General features: G+C 36.8%; 1 long non-coding RNA gene across 1 annotated transcript; it reads left to right on the top strand.

The window, feature by feature from the left end:
• Window positions 1-1,689: 1,689 nt before the first annotated feature.
• On the top strand, window positions 1,690-2,163 carry LOC122053724. The gene is made up of 3 exons (XR_006132326.1): window positions 1,690-1,702; window positions 1,772-1,872; window positions 2,142-2,163. It is a non-coding gene; the product is annotated as an uncharacterized LOC122053724 (long non-coding RNA).
• Window positions 2,164-27,912: the final 25,749 nt, after the last annotated feature.

Raw genomic sequence — 27,912 nt, 5'->3', positions numbered from 1 at the left:
TAAGGAACCTCGCTCACACCAGCGGACCAAATACATACTACAGCGCTTCCATCTCATTCGAGAGATCATCGATAGAGGAGACACTATAACAAAAACTGCAAACGACAACACCCCTACGACAACGGTTTAAGAGAAAGCGTTGCGTATTTGCTCAAAGACAACGGTTTTTGCCAAAACTGTTGTCTTTGAGCTCCTCATTAAATATAAAAGACAACGGTTTTAGCAAAACTGTTGTCATTGAGCGACTTTTTTTTAAAACAACAACACTTTTTACAACGGTTTTATAAATCGTTGTCTTTATCCGCGTTTTTAGCGGCTACGACAACAGTTTTCAAAAAACCGTTGTAGTTGAATTTGGTCATTTCCCCCCTTCGCTGTTTTCCTTTCCCTCGCTGTTTTCTTTTCAGCGCCGTGTTTTCGCGTTCCCAAACCTAAGCCATTTATCTTTCCCTCTCCTCATACGACGTTGTGCTCCTTCTCATTTCCTGGTGAGCGGTGGCGTTCTCCAATGGGCTGCCGAAGATCCAGACGCACGGGAGGGAGAAACCGGAGAACGGGATCTGCCACGACGACAGCGCGCCACTGGTGAAGGCAGCGCGGTTTGTGTGGAGTTTCGCAGGGGAGCGGCGGAGGAAGCTTCTTCTAGATTGGTTGGTGCTTCGAAGATGATCACTTTAGGTTCCGCTTCCCCGATTCCATGTCAAGATTCTGTTTCCGAGAGATTTTTGCATTTACTCTTGTTTTCTGCTAGGAGAAAAAGAACGATTTTGTCGTTGATCTTCTTTGGTGGTCATAGGTGGGCTTCGAAGATCGTCGTGATCTTCCTCTTCTCCTCTTTCTCACGGGCAGGATCGGCTCTTTTTGTCTGGGAATCTCGTCGAATCCCGAAATAAAAAATATCTTTTTTTGGTGAGATCCCGAACCTCTTCTTCTATTGTATTTCATTTGTTCTTTTCTCGCTGGCTATCGCTTTGAATTGCGGTGAGTTCTTGATCTTTTCCGGGTGATTTATGGAGTTCCAGAATTAGATTTTAATGCTAAATGCTGAAAGTCTTTAGCTTTTGTCTTCTTTTCTTGTGACAGATCTGGCGAACTTAGTTTTGCGTTCTCTGTGATTAACTTAAGATTCATCATATATACAAGGCTTAACAAATTTGGTTTGTTGCTTGGTCTTCAGATCTTCCACCTGATTTATAGAAGTAAAGCAATTATACACCATGAAAGCACTCATCCTTGTTGGGGGATTTGGCACTCGCCTCCATCCTTTGACACTAAGTTTCCCAAAGCCATTGGTTGATTTCGCCAACAAACCAATCGTACTTCATCAGGTATGTGCATTTTGGCCCTATACCATATTGTTGGTACATACATGAATGTAGATATGAAATATCGTGTTGTGAAGTTTGGTGATACAAAAAATATGTTTTACTGATTTCCCTTGTAAGTTCTCAAAGGAAGTAACCGGATACAAAAGGGCAGATAGAGGATGCCATGATGAGTTTTCAAAATCTACAACTATTTTACTTCTGGTTGAATTCAGTTTTCCTTTAAATTGTTTTGCTGTCGTTCTGTTGTCTAGTTTTGGGGTTTCAGTTCTGCTTTTTGGTTAATTTTGTAATTCCATAAGTAACTATTTCATCTTCATCTGAGGGAGGAAGTTATTTGAAGTTTGATCTATTAACACCTCACCTCTTTGGATAAGGTACACATGCACATCAAGTGTTTGATGTAATTCCTCATAGATCCTAATATGCCATCTGAATGATACAAGGTATTTGTGAATGACCAATTCCTCAACTGGGATCCCGAGCATCGAATCAAAGTTCAAATTGTCTCTGCAAGGGCCTATCATTCCCTGTTCATGCACAACATGTAAGTGAAAAATACTACTAATAAGAATGCTACAGATGCTCTTTAACTCTACAGTTCGACAGTTATCCAGATAAGTCATCTTTGCGTTGGTTCTGTTGATCTCTAGTAGTGAATCATAGTTGTGTTAGTAGCACGCTGGATCATACATATGCATATATTAGTGTTAGTGAGCTAACTATCTCCTCTTCCTCTCCTTAATGTCAAGGGAAAACATGTAAACTAGAAGAAGAAAAACTCTCTTTTGCATGAAATAATTGGAAGGATTGCAGGTGCATCCGTCCTACGCCAGAAGAATTAGAGGATTTCAGTACTCCAGACTTCACAATTTACAATGCTGGCTAGTTTCCATGTAATCGATACACACACTACATGACTTCAGGGCGACAGTTCGGTCGGGAGGCATGTCGTCTACTCATTCCTCTGTCAGAAGCGTTTCTTTTTTTTTAGGCCGTCGCTTCTCTATTTTCCCCTTATTTTGCAATTTGTGAGGTTGAACTATGGAATTTTAATCAATTATGCTTGGATTTTTCTAGGTCGTTACTGCTGTGGCTACTTTGCCTGGGCTAGAGAGGTAGGCATGTAAAATTGTTTGATGAAATTCCTCAGTGTGTAGTTATTGTTATTCCCTTCAAGGTCTTGTAATTGAAGTGTACTAACTTAACTGTGTAGGGGATTCTCTGACTCCATCTTTGGCATCTCTGTTGTATTTGCTACTCTAGTTATTGTACGATGCTCAGGTAAACTAGTTTTCTTTTTTGGTTTATGTTCTATAGTCCTTGTGTATGCCATGATGATAATTTGCAATTAGACTCTATTCATGTGAGTTGACTTTGTATGAATTTGGAAAATGTTTTTTCTTGGGAACTGTGTTAGCCATATTTATCATCGAGGAATATAGTTGAATACTGTTGCCTGAGAGTTAGAATTGGTTTGAGTGAAGCAACTGATAATCCTACAAACTTCTAATGGTTTAGTCTGTCATTGCCATGGGCTAGAACAATTTAATTAGTTTGTTTGCCATATCCATCTCTTGCGCTTCTAGAAGAAAGCTTGTATGATGAACACAATTTATAGTAGAGCTTGTGAAAACAATGAGTTTAAAGTCGTTTCTTTCTCAACCGACTTGTAGACAAAGAAAATTGGTCTTGTTTGGTTAGTGAAAGTTGTCAGATCGTTATCGGAAGAACTGGCATGAACACTCTTACTAACCAGACTGGCGAAGTTACAAGGTGATCTTACACTTCTATTCCATCTTGTTGTTGATGATAAATGTTAAAGTGCTCTAATTTTGAGAAAAATTTATGTTTGACTTGGACTTCTTTATTTCTTCTTCTAACTCTTGACATTTTGTATGGCCAATAAGTCATTTGCAAGGGATGTTCAATCGAACTATCAGATTATTAGAAGCATGTATCGAGTCAATGTAAGTCCATTTGCATGTCTAAATATCATTTTATTTCTCATTCAGCCACAATATTTTATTATCATTTTTTTGATGCCAGATATGTATTTGACGGTCAATCTCCAGAGCTGAAGAAACAAGAACTTGCCAAAAAGCTAGTCTTTACATTTTTGTCATTGTTCCCCTCCTTTTTTTTTGCAAGATAATGATAATCTTTAAGCTTATTTTATTCTTTAGATATTCAAAGAGGGAAGATGCAACTAACGATCTTAACACAACAATTGAGGTCATTGCTTGTGCATAACAAGTACTTTTATTGGGACACTTTAGTGTGCTAGAATTTCTTCGTCATTTAATGGATCCTAGTTCCAAAAAAATCTTTGTGATGGAATTATTCTGCTTATTGCTAATTGAATTACTGTATTTATCCTCATCCTTATTTTTCAGGTTCTTGAAGAGCTACGACTCACTATGGATCAATTCATTGATTTGTGTATTCTCTCTGATGTGATTATTGTGATAGCATTAAAGGTAAACTTTCTTATGAGATATTGTACATTCAACAAGTTTAACATACAAGGCTAGTACTCTACTGCTTACTGTTTACGAAATTTGATAACTAATGTTCATTCAAATCTCTAGTATGATAATGCTTATGTAGTTGAATATGGTGCCAGTGCTGCAACTGTTCCATGTCTATGTTACTTAGACTTGATATAGTGTTCAACATGAGTATGATCGCAATCTCTGACATGAATAGACTTGCTTGTGTAGTTGAATAAGGTGCCAGTCTGCATCCTAAATAGACATTTGAATAGTTGATTTGTTTCTTTTATCCTGGAATTGCTTGTATTGCATAAGTTAAATTCTAAGACTATAAGTTGGTTATATTGCTTGTATTTTATGTAGATTTATATGAATAAATCTAAATCAGAATTCTGGAATTCTGGAATTGAGTGTCGTCATGGAATTGCTTTATATTAGAGCTATGTGAAATCCTGAAATTTCTTGTATTACATAAGTTTGTATTGCATAAGTTTTATTTCTTAGACTATAAGTTGGTTATATTGCTTGTATTTTATGTAGATTTATATGAATAAATCTAAACTGAAATTGATAAGTTTTGTTTAATTTTCCTCTTGCAGGTACGTAACTCGGCCAATTCGTGAGGCTTGAGATTTTTTATGCAAGGAGTGAGCTTTGTTAGGATGTACCTTGCCTTGCTAATTTGTAAATTAAAAGTCATATGGAGAACAACAAATGGAAAACATGTGATTTAATGTATATGGAGAACAGTAATGGAAAACATGTGTATTTTGATGAGTAACAACTCATTTTGTATATTTTTGTAATATATGTGGCTACAAGATGAATTATATATGGATGTTGATTTTGGATTTAATCTAGTAAATATTTAGTTTTGTATTGGTGGTTTGCTTATATTAAAATAAGATTAGTTGTTTGGTATTAATGAACATTAAAGACAACAATTAAAAATGTTGTAAAAACTAGGTAAATCACAACGGAATTTTTTTGTAAAAAGTGATAAAAGACAACGGTTTTATCCGTTGTAAAATATATTAAAACTGTTGTAAAGAAATAAAATGAGTCAAATATTATCTACAACAACAGTTTATATCTGTTGTAAAAAAAGTCTACCACAACGGTTTATTTCTATTGTTGAAATTATCTACCACAACGGTTTTAAAACGTTGTCGTATCCTTCGTAGCCAAAATTTGAGCATATAAACAACAACGGATAAAAACCGTTGTCAAATGTCTACAAAGACAACGGTTTCAAAACCGTTATCGTAGGGCAATACATTCTACAACACCCTCAGTTACAACGGTTTTTTGACCCTACGACAACGGATAATATCCGTTGTCGTTTGCAGTTTTTGTTGTAGTGAGATGTGAAGATTTACAGAGTACCCACTGAGGCTAACATCGCAGATCCCTTGACCAAGGCTTTGGCACAGAGAAAGCATGATGGTCACACTAGGTCATTGGGCCTTAGAGCCTATACTGATTGGCACTAGTGCTAAATGGGAGATTGTTAGTTAGAGCCCTAGATCTAATCATTTGATGATTATTGTATGGGCTCGTTGTATCATATTCTTGTATATAAATAATGGTTATTATACTTACTTGTATTGGTGCCAAATAACTAAGTATAATAGCGTCCTTGAGTAGAAGGTTCTTACCTATATCAATCGATTGGTTGAATCGATAGTGAGATGATATAGGGAACACTACTCTTAATCATTCCTAGTCGAGTGTTAACATTCAGGGACAATGTTAATGCAATAAGACTAGCATGTAGGTCAACTCGATGACTTGATCTCACAAGCCATGGATATAGAGATATCAAGTTGACACATGAGTATGCATTGGAGAATGTATACTGAATGACCCGCCATGAGAAAGTATCATGGATCATTATATGAATGTCATATACTTTCTCATGTGGCTATTAGTATGACTACTAGTCCTTGGACCTGAAGTCACCATGGTTCCCTACATAAGGAGTTACGTACTTTGGCTTCGTCAAACGTTACCCGTAACTGGGTGGACTATAAAGGCGATTACTGGGTATATAACGAATTACGCAGAGGGATGTGAGTGATGTAGATGAGATCTATCCCTCCTATATGCCCGGAGTGACATCGATATTCTTGATAGAGTGAGACCACGAAGTGCATGGCTATGCCCAAATGAGTCAATATGAGATATTGAGCTCATTTGATTGAGTGAGTCTACTTGGAGTTCAAGATTTAGATTAATTAGAGGATGACATGGTCTATGCCTCACATTGATCAATCTAGATGTCTAGGATAGAAGGATATTGTCATATATTGTGAAGAGTCACAATTAGTAGTCACAAGGTGATGTTGGATCTCAACATTCTTGTAACTTGGGTAGTAATGATGTGTTGCTAGATACCACTCATTACTTATGCTTCTAAATGGGTTTAGGAGCATTGCCAACCTTACAAGAACCTATAGGGTCACACACAAAGGGTAATTAGATGGAGATTAGGTTCATTTGATGAACCTAAAGGATTAGGTTTATGTGATGAACCAAATTGGATTAAGAGTAATCTATATTGAGCTAATTGAGTTGGACTCAATTTGGTTCATGTGTTAAGTGAGTCTAATTTGGACTTAGACTCATTTAATTAATTTAATTCAATGAATAAAGATTCATTAAATTAAAATTGACTTGAACCAATGGTTAGATTAGATCAACCAAGGGAGAAAAGTGGTCAAGTTTGACTTGACTTGAGAGGAAGATGAAGGGTCAAGTTTGACTTGACCATTTGCCACCTCATTGGTGAGTTGAAAAAGAGTGGGCCAATGATGATGCTCCACATCATCATGTTTGCTTAAGTGGGATGCTACCTCATGGGAGTTACCAAGAGTTGTGACTCTTGGTATCCCATGGAGGTTACAAACCTCATGAAGTGGCCGACCACTTTTAGAGTGGAATGAATTGATTTTCATTCAAGGGAATTCATTTCTTCTTCTTCCTCTCAAGCTCTCATCTTCTTCTCCCTCTCCTCCACCTCCTTGGCCAAAACTTCTAAGGGTGCTAGCACACCTTTTAGTTGTTTTCTCCATCTCTTGCTTGTGTGGATACACATAGAGGAGTGTCTATTTTGATACTCTCGAGATTCGACGAACCTTGGACGAGCGGGATATGCGAAGGGCTTCGCATCAAGGGTAAATTTCTTTTCTTCCTTGTAGATCTAGTGTAGATCTAGGTTAGAAACTCGTACATGAAGTTTTTCGAAATTTTATAAACTTTGCACGGATCCGTGGCATGAGTTTCGGGGTTTCCGTAACGCAAAAAGCGGTTTTTGCGGCCCGAAAAACCCAACACTCAGTAACCCACTCGAGTGGTACTCGGCTTCCCACTCAGACGTGGACCACTCATACCTCACGGTACTTGGGAGCACTCACCTTAGTTTAGTGACATCCCAATCATGCTCAGATAACCCAACAACTTGACCTAGGGATGACAATAGGCTAGATTCTATATCCTCTGTCCTCATCCCAATTTATTATATTCATCCACATCCTCATTTACATCTCATCAAGTATTAAACTTTCATCCTCATTCCCATATCCATCGGAGAATCGGATATTCATCTCCATACCCATTAAAGGATCAAATATCATCTATTAGAGGTGAACAAAAGTTCAGTTAAACCAAATTAACCTATCAAATTTTAAAATTTGATTCGATTATTTTGAAATTTCATTTTAAGAATCAATTATTTTGGATAATTCAGTTCAATTTTAGTTTTAAAATTTTTAATTTGGTTAAATCAAATAAATTGAAATTTAACACCACTATGATGTTGATTTTCAAAAATCTCATACTTGATGTGCGTAAATTATATATATATTTATACATTGTTTGACGCATATTCACTTGCATTTCTTGATTATGATTTACGTCATCGCACTCCATTTTATTATTTATTCAACATAATTACTTGTTTTGTTTGGAGATCTTCTTTGTGCTTGTTTGCATTATCAGGATGCATTTTAGGAGTGAAAATGGTGCAAAATGGACATTGGAGCCAGCTTGGGGAAAGAATCAACAAAGCATGGCCATGTCTCTCCTAGTCACGGTCGTGCCTTCATTGGCCAAGACATGGCTATTCCAAAAAGCACGATCGTGTCTATCACTATTGAAGATTCAACAAGCTCCATGGCCCGGTTGTGCCTCCCAGGCACGACCATGTCATTTTCTAGCATCTCCCATTGCAAGGTTGTGCCAAAAGGCATGGCCGTGTCTCTGTTCAAGTAGTTCCAGCAACCTCCATGGTTAGTGTTAGAATTTGAGGGATGTTCTAAGGTAATCGCCTTATAGTTTTTTTCTATTTATTTGATAAGTATATATTCACTATTTGAGTGCATATTGTATGTTTGATTGTCTTAAACTCATTTACTGAATGCCCGTAATATAATTCATAGCATGAGAGAATTTGTGATTAGAACACAATTAGTGAGAAAGCAATTACCATAACCAACATTCACGTTTAACTTTCGACATCTCAATGTCTCCATCCAGTGAGAAAACAGTTGCTTGGTCGAATCAAGGAGTATAACCCGTGCTAGTCTTACAAAATTGATGATGTTTGAATACATCAATTTGATGACTAGGAAATTTTCAATATATTCATAATTACACATGTTAAGAGTGTGAGACTCTTGTATACATGTACGAGTAATTTAAATCCACAGAACGAGGAAGTATTACTTGGGTTGGGTGTGATGTAGTTAGCCTAATGGGGATAAGACACATAGACCATGTCCTGAATTAAGGGGGTATAAGACGAGTGAAAGGAACGAGGCACGAATCACTGTAGCTGCTGAAGGGTTTAGAATTAATTCTAAGATCAACTATAATTTTTTAACTAATTAGGGATCATGATGTACTACTAGGTATCACTCATGATCATTCTATAATTAAGTAGTTAATTATGGACAACCAAGATAAATCGAGAACCTATTGGATCATATGCATTAACGAGTCTCTAAAAGACGTAAAATAAGTTAAAGAATAGGATTCTTAGATCAAGAGATAAATGTTTGGTTGGACCATACATAAGACAAATATGGAAATATTTGTCGTAATGGAAGCGCAGATGGACCGTATCTCTTATGGAAGAGTTGGACCATATTTGACTTAATCATGAATTAGTCATGAACCAACTTGGTTTAGTTGTGAACCAAACCAAGCAGTTAATGTACTAATTTTTGGTTAAGGGATAATGATTTGGATTTGGACTTTCTAATTCAACTCATTAATGAGGGTTATATATTGATATGGTTGAGAGAAAATTATACACATGAGATCATTAATTGGCTTGTAAGGTTTTTAAAAAACCTTAACCCAATTTCTCTTCTTCTCTCCCTTTCTCCTCTCTCTTTGCCGCCTCCAACAAGGGGAAGCCCTTCCCCTTGTTGCCATGACCACCACAAGGATGAAATCTCTTCCTTGTGTGCTTCTTTTCCTCTTCCTCTTGATCCCTCTTCTTCGCTCGTGGCTTGTAACTTTTGAAGGAGAGACTTGTACTCCAGGAGTTGTCTTGAGGAGTTCAACGTGGATACGAATAGAGGCAAGGTTCGATAATGTCGCTATGGTTGATGCCCTTTTTATTACAGGTCATCCGTAAGGTACACTTTGTGTAAATTTACTTTCCGTACAAATTTAATTATGTGATCATGTTTGGCATGTTGTCTCCTTATTGTTGGTTAGTCCTAGGAAGATCATATTGGTTCCACTGTACAAAAATTTTGTACAAGTTCTGAACCTTTCCTAACAACCTATTGTGTTCTTTAGAAATTAAATTCAGAATCGCAAACGAAACTTAACATTATTGATTCCAAATTTAACTTATCTGTTCTTAATGGGTTAGACTTGGATCGCAAATGATGCTTAACATTATCGATCTAAATCCACCTATGTTATAAATTCAATTAAATATTAATTTCAATAATTGGCTTCCAGGACTGCATGGCGAGGCACTAGGCCTTCTTGGGTATGAGATCATCCACCACCGCCTATACAAAACATTTTAAAGAAACTTAATATTTAATTTCCTTATATAACTCTAGCTTTAACCAAAAGGAACAATCGAATCACAAATTCGAAAAAACAAAACAAAAGAAACACAACTTCGAATATCTAATCCGAAAATCTAGAATCACTAGCCTCTTGTGTTTGGAATTCATATAAAGAAAACTAGTATGATGCAGAAAACAATTGCTAGTTATACCTTTCTTTGTAAACAATAACCTCTTGATATTCTAACATATTCCTCTTCTTATCTTGGACGTTGTGTGGGCAACGATCTACCGAGATGAGAACCACCAAGCCTTCTTTCTTCTAGCAAGATTCGGCCACAAACTAATGAGCTCCAAGGGATGCAAGTGCAAAGCCTCCTTTCTCTCCTTCTTAACCAAACTAGAACCGGCCACCAAAAATCCCTCTAGTGTTGATGTCGTCGGCCACCAAGGACAAAGAGAAAAGGAGAAGAGCAAGGACTAGGGTCGGCCACCACCAAGGAAGAGAGGGAGGAAAATAGAATAGAGTTGTATCTCATGAAGGCACCTCCTCCCTCTCTTTTATAATCCTTGGTCTTGGCAAATAAGGAAAATTTAAATAAAATTTCCTTATTTTCTTTGCCATGAAAAGGAAAATTTAATTGATTAAAACCAATTTCCTTTTCTTAAAACATCATGGCTGGCCGACCACCTCATAGCTCTAAGCAAGGAAAATTTTAATAACACAAGAATTAAAACTTCCTAATTTGCTTCCGAAATTTTTAATAAAAATTTCTCTAATAATTTTTCCCTTCATGGTTGTTTATAAAAGGAAATTTTATAAATTAAAATCTCTCTATTAAAACATGTGGATGATTACCAAAAAGGAAAGTTTTCTTTAAAATTAAAATCTTCCTTTCAATCTACAAATAAGGAAAGATATCAAATCTTTTCTTAATCTTTTGTAGAAACTTATAAAAGGAAATATTTAATTTTAAAACTCTCTTTTAAATCATGAACATGGTTACAAAGAAGGAAAGTTTTATCAAAAATTAAAATCTTCCTTCTAACTACAAATAAGGAAAGATATCAAATCTTTCACTTAATCTTTTGTAGAAAGAAAGATTTAAATTTTAAACTCTCATTTAAAACCATGATATCCACATAAGAAAAGATTTTAAATAAAATCCCTTTTATTTTTCTAGTGGCCGGCCACCAAATCTTTCACCCTTAGCTTTGGCTGGCCCTAGCTTGGCTGCCACCTCAAGGTGGGTAGAAAGGTGGGTATGCGATAGGTATAATTTTCTATATACAAGAGGCTATGATAGGGACCGAGAGGAGGAATTGGTTTTGGTCTCTCGATGAAATTAAGCTTCCCGTGTTCATCCCAAACACCCAACTTAATTTCATCAATAATAATTCATACCACTAAAGAATTATTATTGAACTACCGCACCAATCCCAAATTATATTTTGGGCTCCTTCTTATTATGAGTGTGTTAGTCTCCCTGTGTTTAAGATGTCAAATGCCCATTAATTAAATGAGTTACTGACAACTCTATTTAATTAATATCTTAGTCTAAGAGTAGTACCACTCAACCTTATTGTCATGTCGGACTGAGTCCACCTACAGGGTTTAACATGATAATCCTTATGAGCTCCTCTTAGGGGCATTATCAACCTAGATTTCTAGGACACAGTTTCTTTCTATAATCAATAATACACACTATAAGTAATATCATTTCCCAACTTATCGGGCCTTTTGATTTATCAAGCTAAATCTCACTCATTGATAAGTTAAAGAAATTAATACTAAATATATGTGCTTGTTATTATATTAGGATTAAGAGCACACATTTCCATAATAACTAAGGTCTTGTTCTTTTATTAAGTTAGCACAAAAAGAACTACCTTATATGGTCCTGCTCAATACACTCAGAGTGTACTAGTGTAATTTTATAGTTAAGATAAACTAATACCAAATTAAACTACGACTATTCCAATGGTTTGTTCCTATCTATCTTAGTCGTGAGCTACTGTTTATAATTTATAAAGAACCGATAAAATGATCTTCTGTGTGTGACACCACACACCATGTTATCTACCATATTAAACAACTACACTTAGTATATAAATGTATACATTTTTTATTAATGTGATTCTTTATTTCAAAATAAATATTTACAAAAGCTAGACTTTTAGTATACACTCTAACACTTATATGTGTGTGGTGCGTGTGATGTAATAATTTAGGAATTATTATTGTTTTATTTTCTGTTGCACATATTTATGAAGCATGTTTTAGCACACACCGCATCGGGCATATCCCAACAGTTAGGTAATGCCAAAAGGCACGGTCGTGTCTTTTGCTTCAGGACTTCTCCACGACCATGTTGAGTCTGAGCAAGATTGTAGATCAAATATAAAATGATCGTAACTTTATATTCGGTTAGAATTATAGGTCATTCCAGATACTAAAATATAGATGACTTCAAGATTTACAACTTTACTTTAGACTTTAACCAGATAAAATCATAGTGTGACATGGTAAAAGGCACAGTCATGAGTCCTAGGCATGACAGTATCACATCCTTCGCCCATACTTCAGACAAAAAGTGAACCACCCATAATTTTCTATTTGGTTGAAGTTATGGTTGTTCCAGATACCAAAATGTAAATAACTTCAAGATCTATAATTTGCTTCAGACTTCAACTAGATAAAACTACAGTTTGCCATGATAAAAGGAACGATCGTGTCGTATCCTTCGCCCAAACTGCAGACCAAATTTGAACCATCATAACTTTTAGCTTGGTTGGAGTCACAGGTCAATCCAACTATCAAAATGTATATAATTTTAAGAACTACAACATTGGTTCAAAGTCAAACATAAGAGAATTAGGTTTAAGGGGTGAAAAATCTATTTTGGTCGAATCTTGTAAACCTGATAGATCTGGATAGTTTGGAGGAGGTATAAAAGGGTCAAAAAACTTAATGTTTGACTCATTTTGGACCAAGGGCTTCATCCCCCTCCTTGGTAAAGGGGTTTCTCCTCTAGGAGAAACCTTAGAGCAATCATCTCCATCTATCTCGATGATCCTTCCACCTTCGAAGCAAGGATTTCATCCCAGAAGACCGACAACGCATTGATAAGCATTTATTTCTCCTCTATTTTGTATTTTGGATGTAGAATGTCATTCTTCTTGTATCTTAGTTGTAATTCCTTTGTTATGGAGTAGATCCTTCAAAATTTAGGATGTAGGAGTAATTGTGATATGATGTATATGTATGAATTATGTATTTGATCATTCCCTTGTTCTATGATATGTTTATGACTTGTTCTATTGTGTTGTGCCTTATATGTGTTTGATGAAATGTGTGTATGATGAATTCATGTGGATATAAAGGATATTGGTCACCATATAGAGAAGGTGTTTTGGATTGTATGACCGGAGGACCCTTAATAATAGAGGGTATCTCTTTAACTGAACGTTCTATAGTCATAGCCTCAAAGTGGGGGCTAATTTTCTGTAAGGGATTAGCTAATTAGAGTTTAATGAGTTTACACCAATTCAATATTAGGAAGTGATCTATGTAATCTACACTGTATGACCGGGGGGCCCTCATATGGCAGGGGTATTTTTTCAATCAGAAATTCAATGTTACCTCTTCTACTTAGTGGCATTGAAACTTAATGGTGTGAACATTCTTGTGCAACAATCACATAGTTGTGCTGGTATTTGATTAGATTCTATACAAGAATGTAAGCATGGTGAAAAGGAGATGGAGAATATATAGGGACATTAATTAGTATCATATTAAAGCTGAAATTCTAGAATCTCTCCCTCAATCACTTCTTCTCTCTTGCTCACTCTCTCTCCCTCTTTGTTCACTTGCTCTCTCAACTCTCTCTCTCTCTCTCTCTCTCTCACACACACACACACACACACAAAATCTTTGGTTCTTGAGCTTTCAAACAACCTTGGATCATCTAGATAACTTGCCTTACGAAGTTGATTAGTACTTAATCAACTGCCCCTATGGATCGATATTTTTATTACTTGATGACATTCCGTAGACTTGCGGATTGACAGTAATACTCCATACCCAATTATTTAAATACTCATACTCAATTATCTAATTATTTAATTGGGTGCAAAAATTTCCTCCATATCCTCCTACATTCAGGTTGGATATCAAATCCTCCAATGGATTCAGAGGAAATTATCATCCCTGGCTCGACATAACCTTTTAGGCTGACGGCTTGAGATTATTAGTTCAAGTTATGTTTACAGATAAGTCTGAGTTGATTTTGTAGGATCGTGAGCACGTGAGAGGGAAGGGGGTGAATCTCGTGTATTTAGAAATGATTCTTTTTTTGACTTTTCAAAATAGTGCGCAACAGAATAAATCTAAATATTAAAGTAAAAAAATAGAATGCGGATGATTTACTTGGTTCAGAGCTTTCAACGATTCCTACTCTAAGACCCAAGTCCTTTTGACCTATCGACGGGTAATCAACTAAATTTGAAACGAATACAAAATATGAGGAATGTGTAACACTCTACACTTCCTTTAAGCAATAATGTAAATAACTTAAAATTTAAACCATTGCCCAACACAATGATGTCAAAGTGTGAAAGCTCAGGTGTTACCATTGGTCTGCTGTCAGCGTTCGGACATAGACGAGTAGTAGAACAGCAACGACGTGAAAACGTAGCAGCAAAACAATCAAGGAGTCATGTAGAAGAGATGTCTTGTGAGTGTTGTTGCTGACCTTCTTTTAAACAATGTTAGAGGTGCCTCCAAAGCTTCAGGGAACCTCCAATAGAGCTTATCTGATCTACTGAGTTTGGTTTTATTCATGTGAGGGCACCTCATCAGGCTCTAAAGCTCCTCCAATACACTTAAAGGCACCTCCAATGCCCTCTGAGGCACCTCCCCCCAACAAAGTTTTATCCTCGAATTCTATCCACAAGAGGGTGCACCCATCTTGTCTAGAACGTCTCCGTTTAGCTCCGAAGTGCCTCCTAGCAGCTCTAAGGTGCCTCGAACACTATTTATTTAAGGTTGATTTTTACACTTAACTCCTGCAAATAAATATTAGTATAATAATAAAAAATAATCTACAGAATAGAGTTAGCATGATAGAAATAAAATAATATTATCAATTAAATTCTTTCTTACCAAAACTAGGATCTAGTCATAGTCTCAGCTTAGACTTTCAAAATGAATCTAAGCTGGATCAGTGCCTACTGTCCTACTAGGATTCATCCTTACTGGATCACTCTCCTCCAATGCTTACCTCACATACCATTATATACTTACTTGACCTTGATCTCTTAACCCACCAGGTCTTCCTACCAGATGCTCCATTTAAACTTCAGCCAATCATCTGGGCTTCCTTGACCCGACTGGACTTCCTGCCAACTGTCTAGTTCTCTCTGACTTAGCTGGACTTCCTACCAATTGCCAACCTTGTGTTTGTTCCCTATCAAGTCTTTTAGTCCTACACACTTGGTAAATAGATTTAGAACACACAACATCTAACTTTAATATTTTATCATACATCAAAATCTGAGTTTAATTATTAGTACAAATTACACCAATAATTTTTCCATTTTGATGTAATAATACCCTAGGTTAAAGGTAGAAAAATTATAAAAAATAGTAATAAGTTAGAATTATGTTTGTTCTCTTAATATTATTTTTGTGTTGGGTTATGATTTTTTTTATCTTAAACTCTTACCCTCCCCCTTTGTATTCTTTAAAACATAAGCTATGCAGAAAAATAATAGGAGAAGGTAGTCAAGAGATATCCAAAAGAGTAAACATATATACTAAAAATAAATCAGTAAGTAAGTCAAACATATAGAAGGTACAAGCATATCAAACAAAGAAACATAACCAAAGTACGAAGAATGTCTAAGGGTTATCAACAGATGGGGGTGGAGGAGGGTGAATCATATGTAAGATACAAACAATGTTATCAAACATCTAATCCATCTGCCAAAATCCTATCACCAACTCCTCACGGAGACTAGACAATCCAGTAGTCACCTCCTCATGAAGACTAGAAACTGACTGCCTGAGATGAGAGGAAGTCTCCTTGAGTCTTGTAATACAATCCTCTAAAGTTTGGGAAGTTGAAAGTGGGGTCAAAATGGAAGAGATGCAAAGGTGTTAATAAATGTGAACTCTGGCATCTCCTCCTCCATAGTCTCAACTACCTTGTTGACCTCAATAGGTATGGCTGGCGGGATACCCCCTCTCCGAGCTAGATCCCCCCAAACAGTAACCTCTATATGGACTAATGCTAACTAATGCTAACCAAGCATGGCATACTCACTCAGGGGAGTGAGTGTGCCCTAGGTAAAATCAACTCTTATGGCTAAAAAGATAGAGGTAAACACATGGCAATAAGGCATATGGATGCATCCCCTAGTGAGTATGTTAGATGCATGAATAATATTATAAAAGATATGCAGGGGAATATCTATATTCATCAACTAACACAATGGATAAAGAAAAAAAGAGCAGGATGGAGACATGATAGCAATGTCACAAGATGTGACTGGTAGGATGCAAGTGGTAATGACTCGATATAAAAGATGATCTTGCACCCTCAGGGATAGGGACCTAAAGTCAATGACAATATGGATTCTGTCCTCCCAAAAAATACAAGTGGATAGTATTTAAGGTAATATGAGAATAGGGCGCCCCAAATAGTAGCTCCCTACTAGGGTAACATAAAAATGTGCATGTAGACTGTTGCAGTCCCAAGCAATCAACTAAGAGAGTAGGAGAAAATCTAAAATCTTTACCAGCTACTCTCATAGAGAATATCAAGTCATCTATCTTTACTAAATTATTATAAAATTGGGTGTGCAGGTTTAGGTTAACTGCCTGGTTACAGTAAACTAAGCGATCTAAGTTATAATATTTAATAATTTTAACTATATTTGGGCAATGACATGTAAAAAAGGACCAATTCAGATACCTAGTATTAAGAGGCACATATATATGATCTAGAATATATAGCCTAAACTGCTCAGTGGAAAACCTAGAAGGCACATTTGAAGATTCTGGCCTAAACTACTCTATTTCATGAAGATTCTGGCCTTTGGATTATTTGTATTTGGTTAGATAACCTAGAAGGCACATTTGAGTTCATGATTTGTACAGACATAGAATTGACTGAGTTAGCCACATACCATTGTTGGCTAGACAAGTCTGTAGAGAATCGATGTATCCTATTCTATGGGGGATTTGACCATGGTCTGTCTGTACCTGGTTGGATAGCTTTGAAGGTACATTATAGATGACCCCACTGGTATAAAAAAAAAGTGTAACGCTACCTACTTAACACTTACGGGGTATAACCATTACTTGGTTGTATAACTTGGTGAGTACATTCAGATATATGACTTGTACTGGTAAAGAAAAGATGATGTTAGTTGTGTATCCTTTACGTGACCAGGCACCACGTGAAGGAAGATGCAGAGACTACTTATAGGAGCAGAGCATTCCTTGTTGATGATTCTGAGATGCTCTAGAGAGATAGTATTTCTCTACCTCCTTCTGTATAGCTTGTTAGGAGTTCTTGAACCTAAAAAAAAAAAGAGGAATCATGGTATAATGGTTTATAAGGCGATGGTTAGCTGACTCGCCTAATGTTCTTTTGTGGGAGATCCTGACTCATGGACCGATTGGATATGATTAGATATCCTCGATAATACCTAGAGATTATCACCTATAATTATGTGAAGAACATGGTGTTAGTTGATTAACACCTATGAAATCGAGCTGTTATTAAGTGAAAATATCTAACGATGATTTACGAGGAGCAAAGCATCGACTGACAGTTATGTCGGTTAGCTATTTGTTAATAGTGCTCCTCCGCCCGTTGGTGCATTTTTCGGCAAAAGAGGTTACTGAATCTCAGGTGGGGCAATCATAGTATGGTGTGTTACAAGACAATGGTGAGTCGACTTAACTATCATTGTCTCTGTAAGTAGCTCAAGACCTTGACCACATGATCAGTTACTAAAGGTCTTGAAGTCTATATGTTAGATCAGGATGTTCGATAGTTTATCGACATTTGTTGGAAGACATTTACGGGTATGATTATGAGATTTGAGGTGATATTCTCTGATGGGTAGATTTTCAATAGGAGGTTGAGTGTTCCTTTGGACTTTACATTGTTATTTCCTCTACTATGGATATTTGAATATCTGGAGGATGAGATTAGACATACTCTTTGGATATTTTTGGATAAGATTAGTAGAGTTTTGTATACTCATATCTCATGGATTGACCGTATCTCTACCATTTGGAGAGTTGGTCACTAGGAAAATTATCAGGTTTGATTGATGTTGAGGATGGTTTAAAATTGATGGATATTGTGATATCAGATCTTGTGATAGTTTGTTTTCTAATATTCTATTAGAGGATATTGGATTTGGTAGTCTATTATTTGGTGCTTGATGTTGATAGTGATATGAGGAGTACAATGTCTTGATATTTATGGAGTTGGTGATTTTAGTTGATGATCAGATTATAGACTTGTTGCTAGTGATCTTACTTTTGAATATGTCTGTTGTACGGATGCTATGAGTCCCTGATATTGTCATTTAGGCTTACAGTGGCTTAGAAATTTTCATGGACTCGATGAATTTAGTATTCCTAGGGTATTTGGATCAATTGATATTGTCTTCAGTGACAATATTATGATCTATTCCTGATCCAAGGGGGACCATGTACACCATCTTCGCATAGTTCTAAAGATGTTTCGACGGGAACATCTATATGTGAAGTTCAATAGTACGTATTGTGATTGTCTTCTATGAGATTTCTGGGACACATTGTTTCCAGCAGGAGCATATCAGTGGATCCACAGAAGATATAGGTTGTTACCAGTTGGGAGTAGTCAAAGTCTACACAGGAGACTCGCAACTTCCTTGGTCAGGTTGTGTATTACCGAAGATTGGTTGAGGGCTTCTCTAGTGTTGTTATGTTGTTGACTAGACTATCTAGGAAGGGTGTAGATAGATGCTTGCGAGACCAGTTACAGTTATTGCACCCGTGTTAGTTTTATCTTTTCATATAGACGGATTTATACTCTATACAGATGTATCATACCAGGAGTTTAGTTTTGTAGTAGCACGGTTGAGTAGTTCCATATGCTTCTCAACAGTTGGAAGACCATGAGGAAAATTATACGACTCATGATTTGGACGTTGAAAATGTGGAGACATTATTGATAGGATCGAGTAGCGCGATAGAGGGCGGGGGGGGGGGGGGAATATCGCGTTCTTTTAAAACTAATCGTTTCTTTGAAATCAAAGTCGTGCACAGCGGAAAGTAAATAGAGACAGTTTGTTTATTTCGTTCGGAGCCTAGCTCGACTCCTACTCGAAGGCCCGCGGTCCTTGACCGCACCAATGGGCAAAACACTAAAACTCTTCTCTCCGAAGTCCTCGGAGAGAAGCAGATTGTACAGGTACAATAGAATAAGATAGTAACAAGCCTACTATCTTATTTGCAATTAAGTGAAAAACAAAATATATATATACCGACAAATGAATCGAAGATTTTGCGTAGGTCGGTGCTTTCGAATGACGCAGTTTGCTGTACTGATGAAGATGAGTCGCTTGCAGAGCAGTAACTTGTGATCAGAAAAGTTGTTCATGGCCTCTGACCTCGAGCCTTAATTTATAGGTGCACTGAGGTTCGGTCGACCGATCCCTCTGTTCGGTCGACCGAACCAGCTCCAATCACCCACAGCTGTAGTCTGACGCTGGCTCGTAAATTCTGCATTAACTGGCCTTCAATGATTCGGTCGACCGAACCATTTTATTGGTCGACCGAACAAGGTTTTTCCTTGTTCGCTGAAATCTGCCGAGATCACCCTTTAATGTTGATTAAATGCTAATTAGATCGGTCGACCGATCCCCAGGTTCGATCGACCGATCAGCTTCTATTTCCTTTGCTGCTGATCGGTGCTGATGATATGTCCTGTGCTGAGTCACTATGGTTCGATCGACCGATCAAGCTTTTGACCGGACTGAACTCTGCTTTGCCTGATTTGAACCAATCTCTGGTCTGAGTCAAGCTGGTTCGGTCGACCAATCCTCCTGTTCGGTCGACCGATCAAGCCGAATCTGCAAAACAGAGTTTAAACAATATTCCTGCAAAACAAGTGTTAGCACAGTAATATAATGCATGAGTAATATAGACAGTAGAGCTGTCTTGATCTCAACTTGGAAACCTTCCCGGTTTCTACAGTTGGATCAGCGACCTAAGGTTGTTCCCTCTGGGAACCCGACCTCACTGTCGCTCCTCCAGTTTGCTTACCTCAACCTACCTGCCAAACTTTGATCCTCCGATCCAGTTTGGACTTTTCACTCAGCCTTGATCGGCTCCCCAGGACTTTTCTCTTGATCTTCAGTCCTCCAGACTTCTCGATCATACCTCCAGGCATTGGGTCCCCTTGACCTGCTTGGATTTGCACCTAGGTTCCATGATCTGCTAAGACTTTTCTGCCTAGCCTCCAGCTAGGACTTTCCCGGTTGAGTAAACATCCTGCACACTCAGTCAACTTGTTAGATCATAACAAGACTTAACTTGAACCTTTGACAACATCAAAACTCAGGTTTGATTCTGGTGCAGTTTGCACCAACAATCTCCCCCTTTTTGATGTTTGGCAACCAAGGTTCAAAGTTAAGTTTAAAAATATGCAACAGGTAAATAAACAAGCATAAAAATATGCAACAAGTAAATAAGCAAGCAATTTAACTTTTAACTCACCCTTTGAATTAACTTACTCTCCCCCTGAATTCACTATCTCTCCCCCTTTGACACACATCAAAAATAGGGGCAGAACCAAAAACCAAGTAAATTTAGAATAGACAAATCAAAGAATAGACTTATATTTTGAAAAACATTACGAAAAATATACTAAGGTAAGAAAAAATTTAAAAAGTATATGTTGAAAAGAATTTTTAAGTAAAAAATTTAACAACCTTTTAAAAGATTATATTTTGAATTTTGAAAAATATTCTAAAAATTTTTGAAAATATTCTAAGTCAAGAAATTTTTGAAAAATTCTAAAATTATATGTTGAAAAGAATGAATAAAAACATTTGAAATTTTATTTTTTTGAAAAGTTTAACAAAATTTTAAAAAGTTATATTTTGAATTTTGAAAAAAAAAATACTAAGGCAAAAAATATTTTGAAAAATTCTAAAATTATATGTCTTTTAAAAAAATGAAATATTAAGTAAATTAAAACATTTGAAATTTTATTTTTTATTATTATTTTTTTAAAAAGAATAAAATAAATTTTTAGGAGAATGAATATCTGAAAAATAATATTTTGAAAAAATTCGATCAAAATAGTATAAGCATAAAAATCTTGTTTTTTTAAAAAATAAATTTAAAATAATTTAAAATAATTTTTAAAATAGTTTTTAATATAGTTAAATTAGTTTTTAATAATTTTAAAATAATTTTTTAATAGATTTTAATAAGTTTAAAATAATTTTTTTTAATAATTTTAAAATGGTTTTTAATATTTAAAATAATTTTTTTAATAATTTTAAAATGGTGTTTAATATTTAAAATAATTTTTAATAAGTTTAAAATAGTTTTTAATAAGTTTAAAATAATTTTTTTTAATAATTTTAAAATGGTTTTTAATATTTAAAATAATTTTAGTAAGTTTAAAATAGTTTTTAATAAGTTTAAAATAATTTTTTTTAATAATTTTAAAATGGTTTTTAATATTTAAAATAATTTTAGTTTGAATTAAAATTAAATTTTGTTTGAATTAATTTAATTTGAATTAATTTTAGTTTGAATTAGAATTAAATTTTGTTTGAAAGAGGTTATTGAACCCATGTTAGATTCAAACTTAGCTTTGGGTTAATCAAGCAGGCGTTCTAAGGATAAGTTTCAGTTATGTGGCGAGGCATATGGCCTACTTGAATATCATTAGACCACTTGCTGAAGACTTTCCAAACTGTTCCTGCCCAAAAAACTTAATACTAAATTTTGGTCTAACTAGCCCATGTTTGACTGGGGTAGCTTCGGTCAGATCCACTAAGTCTAGTGCACCAGGTAGAATTCCATATTCAACCTAGACATGCCTTCGACATAGTTTCCTTGAGTACTATCATTCCAATCCATTCCGGTGCTATGTTATAGGGTTTGGTAAACCTTTTTCATCTAACCGTTCTAATAATCCTAATCCTAAGTATTGAGTTTGGTTTAATTAAGTTGGTTGGATTGTTTTTCTAGTTGCTCCCCCTGAGTCATAGCTTAGATAAGGTCTATCTAAGTAATGGATTTGACTCTTAGGGACCAAGTAGTGGTTTGGTTTGATTGGTTTGGTTAAGTGTTTTGTTTGAACCCATGCTTGGACTTGACTTCTAACATTTTGACTGATTAGAGACATGTATGATTTGTTTGTTTTGTTCGGTTTATAGCCAAGCCCTGATTTGTTGTACACGGCTTGTTACGATCCAAGTATCATATTTAGACACTTGGATCCCATTTCGAACCTTTCAAAAGTTTTCTTGAGTCGCTCGACTTGACCTTTCAAATCAGAATTTTCTTCCTCGAGTTTTTCAACTTGAGTCGAAGTTCCGACTTGAACTTGGTTAGTCGAGTCACTCAAGCTAACTTGTTGCTTAAGGTGGTCTATTTCCTTAAGTAACAAGTTATTTTGTTTTTCCGATTTTGCTAATTTTTTAAACAAGCATTTAACTACTTTAAGTAAATTTGACTTTGAATAAATCGTTACCATATTCGGATCTTCCAATCCGGTGCTTCTCTCGGAATCGTACTCGTCCTCGGACTCGGAGTCGGAATCTTCATTTCTTGCCATAAATGCAAGTTGGCTTGAGTGCTTTGTTTGTTCCGTGTCGGATTCGTCGGAAGAGGTTTCGTCCCAAGTCGCTTGAAGTGTCTTCTTCCATTTTGTCGATTTGGGTCATTCTTCTTTCCGATTTGGGCATTCGTTTTTGAAATGCCCCTTTTTGTTGCATCCATAACAAATCATTTCTGATTTGTTTTGGATCTGGTTCTGTGGAGTCTTTTTGGTATTTCTTCTGAACTTTTTCTTAGTCAACAATCTTCGGACCATGTTGACTAGTTCTTCTTCGTTTGTTGAGTCTGAGTCTGACTCGCTTTCAGACTCGATCTTCATTTTTGATTTTGTCTCTTTGCTTGAACCTGCATACAAAGCAACTCCTTTCTCGACATGGCTCATGTTAGATTGCTCGTATAATTCCAACTCGCAAAACAATTCATCTAATTTAAGAATTGAAAGATCTTTGGAAACTTTGTACGCATCTACAATTGATGCCCACAAAGCATTCCTCGGAAAAGCGTTTAGAGCGTACCTTATCGTATCACGATTTTCGAGTTCATGTCCGATCAGGTGAAGACCGTTGAGGATGTCCTTTAGTCGGGCGTGTAGTTGCGAGGCCGTCTCTCCAGGAAACATTTTTATATTAAGTAAATTATTTAAAAGAAGATCTCGTTTGTTTACCTTCGAGTCGTTGGTTCCTTCGTGTAATTTGACTAGTGAGTCCCACAAGTCTTTGGCGTTGTCGTAGGGACCAACTCGGTTCTACTCCTTCATCGTAAGTCCGCACTGAATGGTGTTGATCGCCTTGTAGTTCAGTTGTGCCTTCTTGATCATTTGGGGAGTCCATTCTTCTGGTTCTATTGTTGTTCCATCCTTCGTTGGGGGAGTATATCCTTTCAAAATTGTGAACCAGAGCTCGATGTCGGACTTCAAGTAACACTCCATTCTATTCTTCCAGTAACTAAAATTCTCTCCCTTGAATAGTGGAGGTCGAACCATGCTATAGCCTTCTTGATATGAGTTCGACATCCTTGCAAAACATAGATCAAAAAAGAAAAAGTATTTCCAAGACTTTTGTCTTGGGATTAGTAGTGCTTGACAAATAAAAAAAAATAATGAAAAGAAAAGATTTTAAAATTTCCTTTGAAAATCGATTAAGAAATTTCAGAGCTAACCCGCTCTGATACAAATTGATAGGATCGAGTAGCGCGATAGAGGGGGGGGGTGAATATCGCGTTCTTTTAAAACTAATCATTGCTTTGAAATCAAAGTCGTGCACAGCGGAAAGTAAATAGAGACAGTTTGTTTACTTCGTTCGGAGCCTAGCTCGACTCCTACTCGAAGGCCTGCGGTCCTTGACCGCACCGATGGGCAAAACACTAAAACTCTTCTCTCCGAAGTCCTCGGAGAGAAGCAGATCATACAGGTACAATAGAATAAGATAGTAACAAGCCTACTATCTTATTTGCAATTAAGTGAAAAACAAAATATATATATACCAACAAATGAATCGAAGATTTTGCGTAGGTCGGTGCTTTCGAATGACGCAGTTTGCTGTACTGATGAAGATGAGTCGCTTGCAGAGCAGTAACTTGTGATCAGAAAAGTTATTCATGGCCTCTGACCTCGAGCCTTAATTTATAAGTGCACTGAGGTTCGGTCGACCGATCCCTCTGTTCGGTCGACCGAACCAGCTCCAATCACCCACAGCTATAATCTGACGCTGGCTCGTAAATTCTGCATTAACTGGCCTTCAATGGTTCGGTCGACCGAACCCTTTTATCGGTCGACCGAACCCTTTTATCGGTCGACCGAACAAGGTTTTTCCTTGTTCGTTGAAATCTGCCGAGATCATCCTTTAATGCTGATTGGATCGGTCGACCAATCCCCAGGTTCGGTCGACCGATCAGCTTCTATTTCCTTTGCTGCTGATCGGTGCTGATGATCTGTCCTGTGCTGAGTCACTATGGTTCGATCGACCGATCAAGCTTTTGACCGGACTGAACTCTGCTTTGCCTGATTTGAACCGATCTCTGGTCTGAGTCAAGCTGGTTCGGTCGACCAATCCTCCTGTTCGGTCGACCGATCAAGCCGAATCTGCAAAACAGAGTTTAAACAATATTCCTGCAAAACAAGTGTTAGCACAGTAATATAATGCATGAGTAATATAGACAGTAGAGCTGTCTTGATCTCAACTTGGAAACCTTCCCGGTTTCTACAGTTGGATCAGTGACCTAAGGTTGTTCCCTCTGGGAACCCGACCTCACTGTCGCTCCTCCAGTTTGCTTACCTCAACCTACCTGCCAAACTTTGATCCTCCGATCCAGTTTGGACTTTTCACTCAGCCTTGATCGGCTCCCCAGGACTTTTCTCTTGATCTTCAGTCCTCCAGACTTCTCGATCATACCGCCAAGCATTAGGTCCCCTTGACCTGCTTGGACTTGCACCTAGGTTCCACGATCTGCTAAGACTTTTCTGCCTAGCCTCCAGCTAGGACTTTCCCGGTTGAGTAAACATCCTGCACACTCAGTCAACTTGTTAGATCATAACAAGACTTAACTTGAATCTTTGACAACATCAAAACTCAGGTTTGATACTGGTGTAGTTTGCACCAACAATTATTTATATGAGATTCATTATTTCTGTGTGAGATTGTGAGATTATGTGGGTACCTATGTCACATCCTGTTCGGTAGGAGTTACTGCAGGAAGCATATCGTTTAGGATTTGTGATACATTTAGATGGTATCCATTGTAAAGAAACTTGGAGAGTTCCTATTCATGGAACGACATAAAGAAAGACATCGCGAATTTTGTAGCTTGATGTCTAGTATGTCAACAAGTGGAAGTTGATTGTTTTAGCAGATTCAGATACTGGAATGGAACTGGAGCATGTCTCAATGGACTTTATTATGGAATTTCCCAAGACATAGAGAGGATATGATATGGTTTGGGTAATTATTAATTGATTGACAAATTTGCTTCCTTCATATCGATCTGTAGGATGGATTATTTGGATCGATTAATAGGGTTATACTATAGAGAGATTACCATACTTTTTGGTATATCTCTGAGCATTGTATCGACTTGAGATGTGTGATTCACCTCATGTTTTTGGCAGAGTTTATAGCAGATCATGAGTATCGAGTTTTGTTGTAATAGAAATTTTCATACTCAGATAGATGGACAGTTTGAGCGCATTATATGGACATTAGAAGTCTTGCTGATAGTGTATTACGCAATACGAAGATAGTTAATTTACCTATAGTTGGTTAGATAGTAGTATGTGAGTAGCGGAATCAGGATAGGTTCATAACCCACAGAGTTATTCCTTGAGGTTGGAGGTTTGTTCATGATACTTGGATGGAGTGGTATATGAGTAAGTTGTTGGTTGTTACCCTAGGATGAGCATCCCTGAGTTGACCAGTAAATTTGGAGATCAAATTTTTATTAGTGGGGGAGAATATAAAATACGGTGCCCAAATAATAATTAAATAATAAGGTTATTTGACAAATAATCTTATTGGATTTTTTATGAATTTTTAGAAATTTTCTGGAATTTAAACGGAGGTCGTATGACATATTTTAAGGGGATAAATCAATTGATCTTAGAAGAATCCTGTTTGAAATACCCATTAAGTTAGGAGTTGATTAAGGAATTAACTTAACATTTAATTAAACTAACCTAAGTTTTAATTAACCTAGGTTTATAAGTCGACTCCTTCTCCTATTCTTTCTCCCGAACTTCCCTTCACTTAATCCCTTCTTCCCCGAATCCCTTCTCTTCTTCCTCACATGCTCTCTCTCTCTCGATTGCTCATTGCTATGGATCATCAAGCTCCGACGACAATGAGTCTTCCAATCGCCGACGCTAGTCACTCTTTCTCGTCTCCCTCACCATGCGCCGACCACCTTCCCTTTTGCCCTAGTGTCGATTCGGCTGATCACTCGCGCTCTCCCTTCTCTCAGCATCGTCTCTGCCTGACATCGTTTGTGCCCGACATCGCGCCACTCCCCGCCCATTGCCAATGCAGGCCTATCATTGGTACTCATCCTGATCCCCTCCCTCTCCCTCTCGCGGCGCTGTGCCCTAGCAGTGATCTTGGAGGTAAGCGATTAGATCTGGTTGTGGATTTGAGCGTTCGATCTTCTTTATAGTGTTGATTTGGGTAATGGTTTTTAGGAGGTAGTAATTGTGTTTTGGTTTCGACCACCACAGCTCCGTTGGGGATCACTTTCTTCATCGGATATGTGATCAACACGGGCGATTGAAGAGGAAGAGGTAATGAGTGTTGTTCTTGTTGCTGGATTTTAGGTGATGAATAGATTGTCTGGTTGCTTTCTTGTTCTTCTTTCTTGGCCCGATTAGTGATGATTTAGGTTCTTTGATTTTGAGGGCAGCACCTACATCTAGCTTCGATCATTGTTGTGACACCATTCTCTTATCGGATCTAAGGGGAGAGTCTTACTTCTATTGCTGCGACAATTGGATATCCTCGTCAAGCGGTGAATCGGATTTGGGTAAGTTGAGTAGGTAATTTCATATATGAACTATATTTGATTCTTAGTTGTGAAATGGTTAGAGTGTCCTAATTCTATTTAGTTGTGATTTTTTGCTTGAGTGGATTTGGGTTTGTGTATGATTATGATGTGGATGGATTGTTATTGAGATGAAGGTTTATGGTTGATTTAAAGCAGTACATGATTGTTAATAGAATCGTTAGATTGATATCATGATTAGTGGTGATGGATTAGATGAATATAGTTTCTTGTCTGACAGTATTGAATGAATTGTAATTAAGAGATTCATGGTTGAGAGTAATCAAAGTTAATCATTAATTAGGATAATTAATGATCATTCGATTAGAGTTTTTCCTAATTAGTTTGGGTTTGAGTTTAGCTAGTTGTTGCATACGTAATTAGCTAAACTATACATCATGTGATTTGTAGGATGTTGATTTGAAATGAGCATCTCGACGTGAGATTATTTAGCACGATCGACATATAAAGGCGGATACTTCTTGCTTTATCTCTTTAGTACATTGATCTTAGTGCATGAACTATATTTTCGGATAATTCCTGTATTTATCTTAACTCCACTCGTATTTTTCCTGTGCTTGATACTTATCCACTCAATCCTTGGGAAACTCGTTTATATATCTATATAGTCTCTCGTTGCTATCTATGATATTTAGCAGATACCAGAT

This window comes from Zingiber officinale, chromosome 3A, assembly GCF_018446385.1.
Source record: "Zingiber officinale cultivar Zhangliang chromosome 3A, Zo_v1.1, whole genome shotgun sequence".
Lineage (NCBI taxonomy): Eukaryota > Viridiplantae > Streptophyta > Magnoliopsida > Zingiberales > Zingiberaceae > Zingiber > Zingiber officinale.
This window is presented reverse-complemented; position numbering and strand designations above follow the sequence as displayed.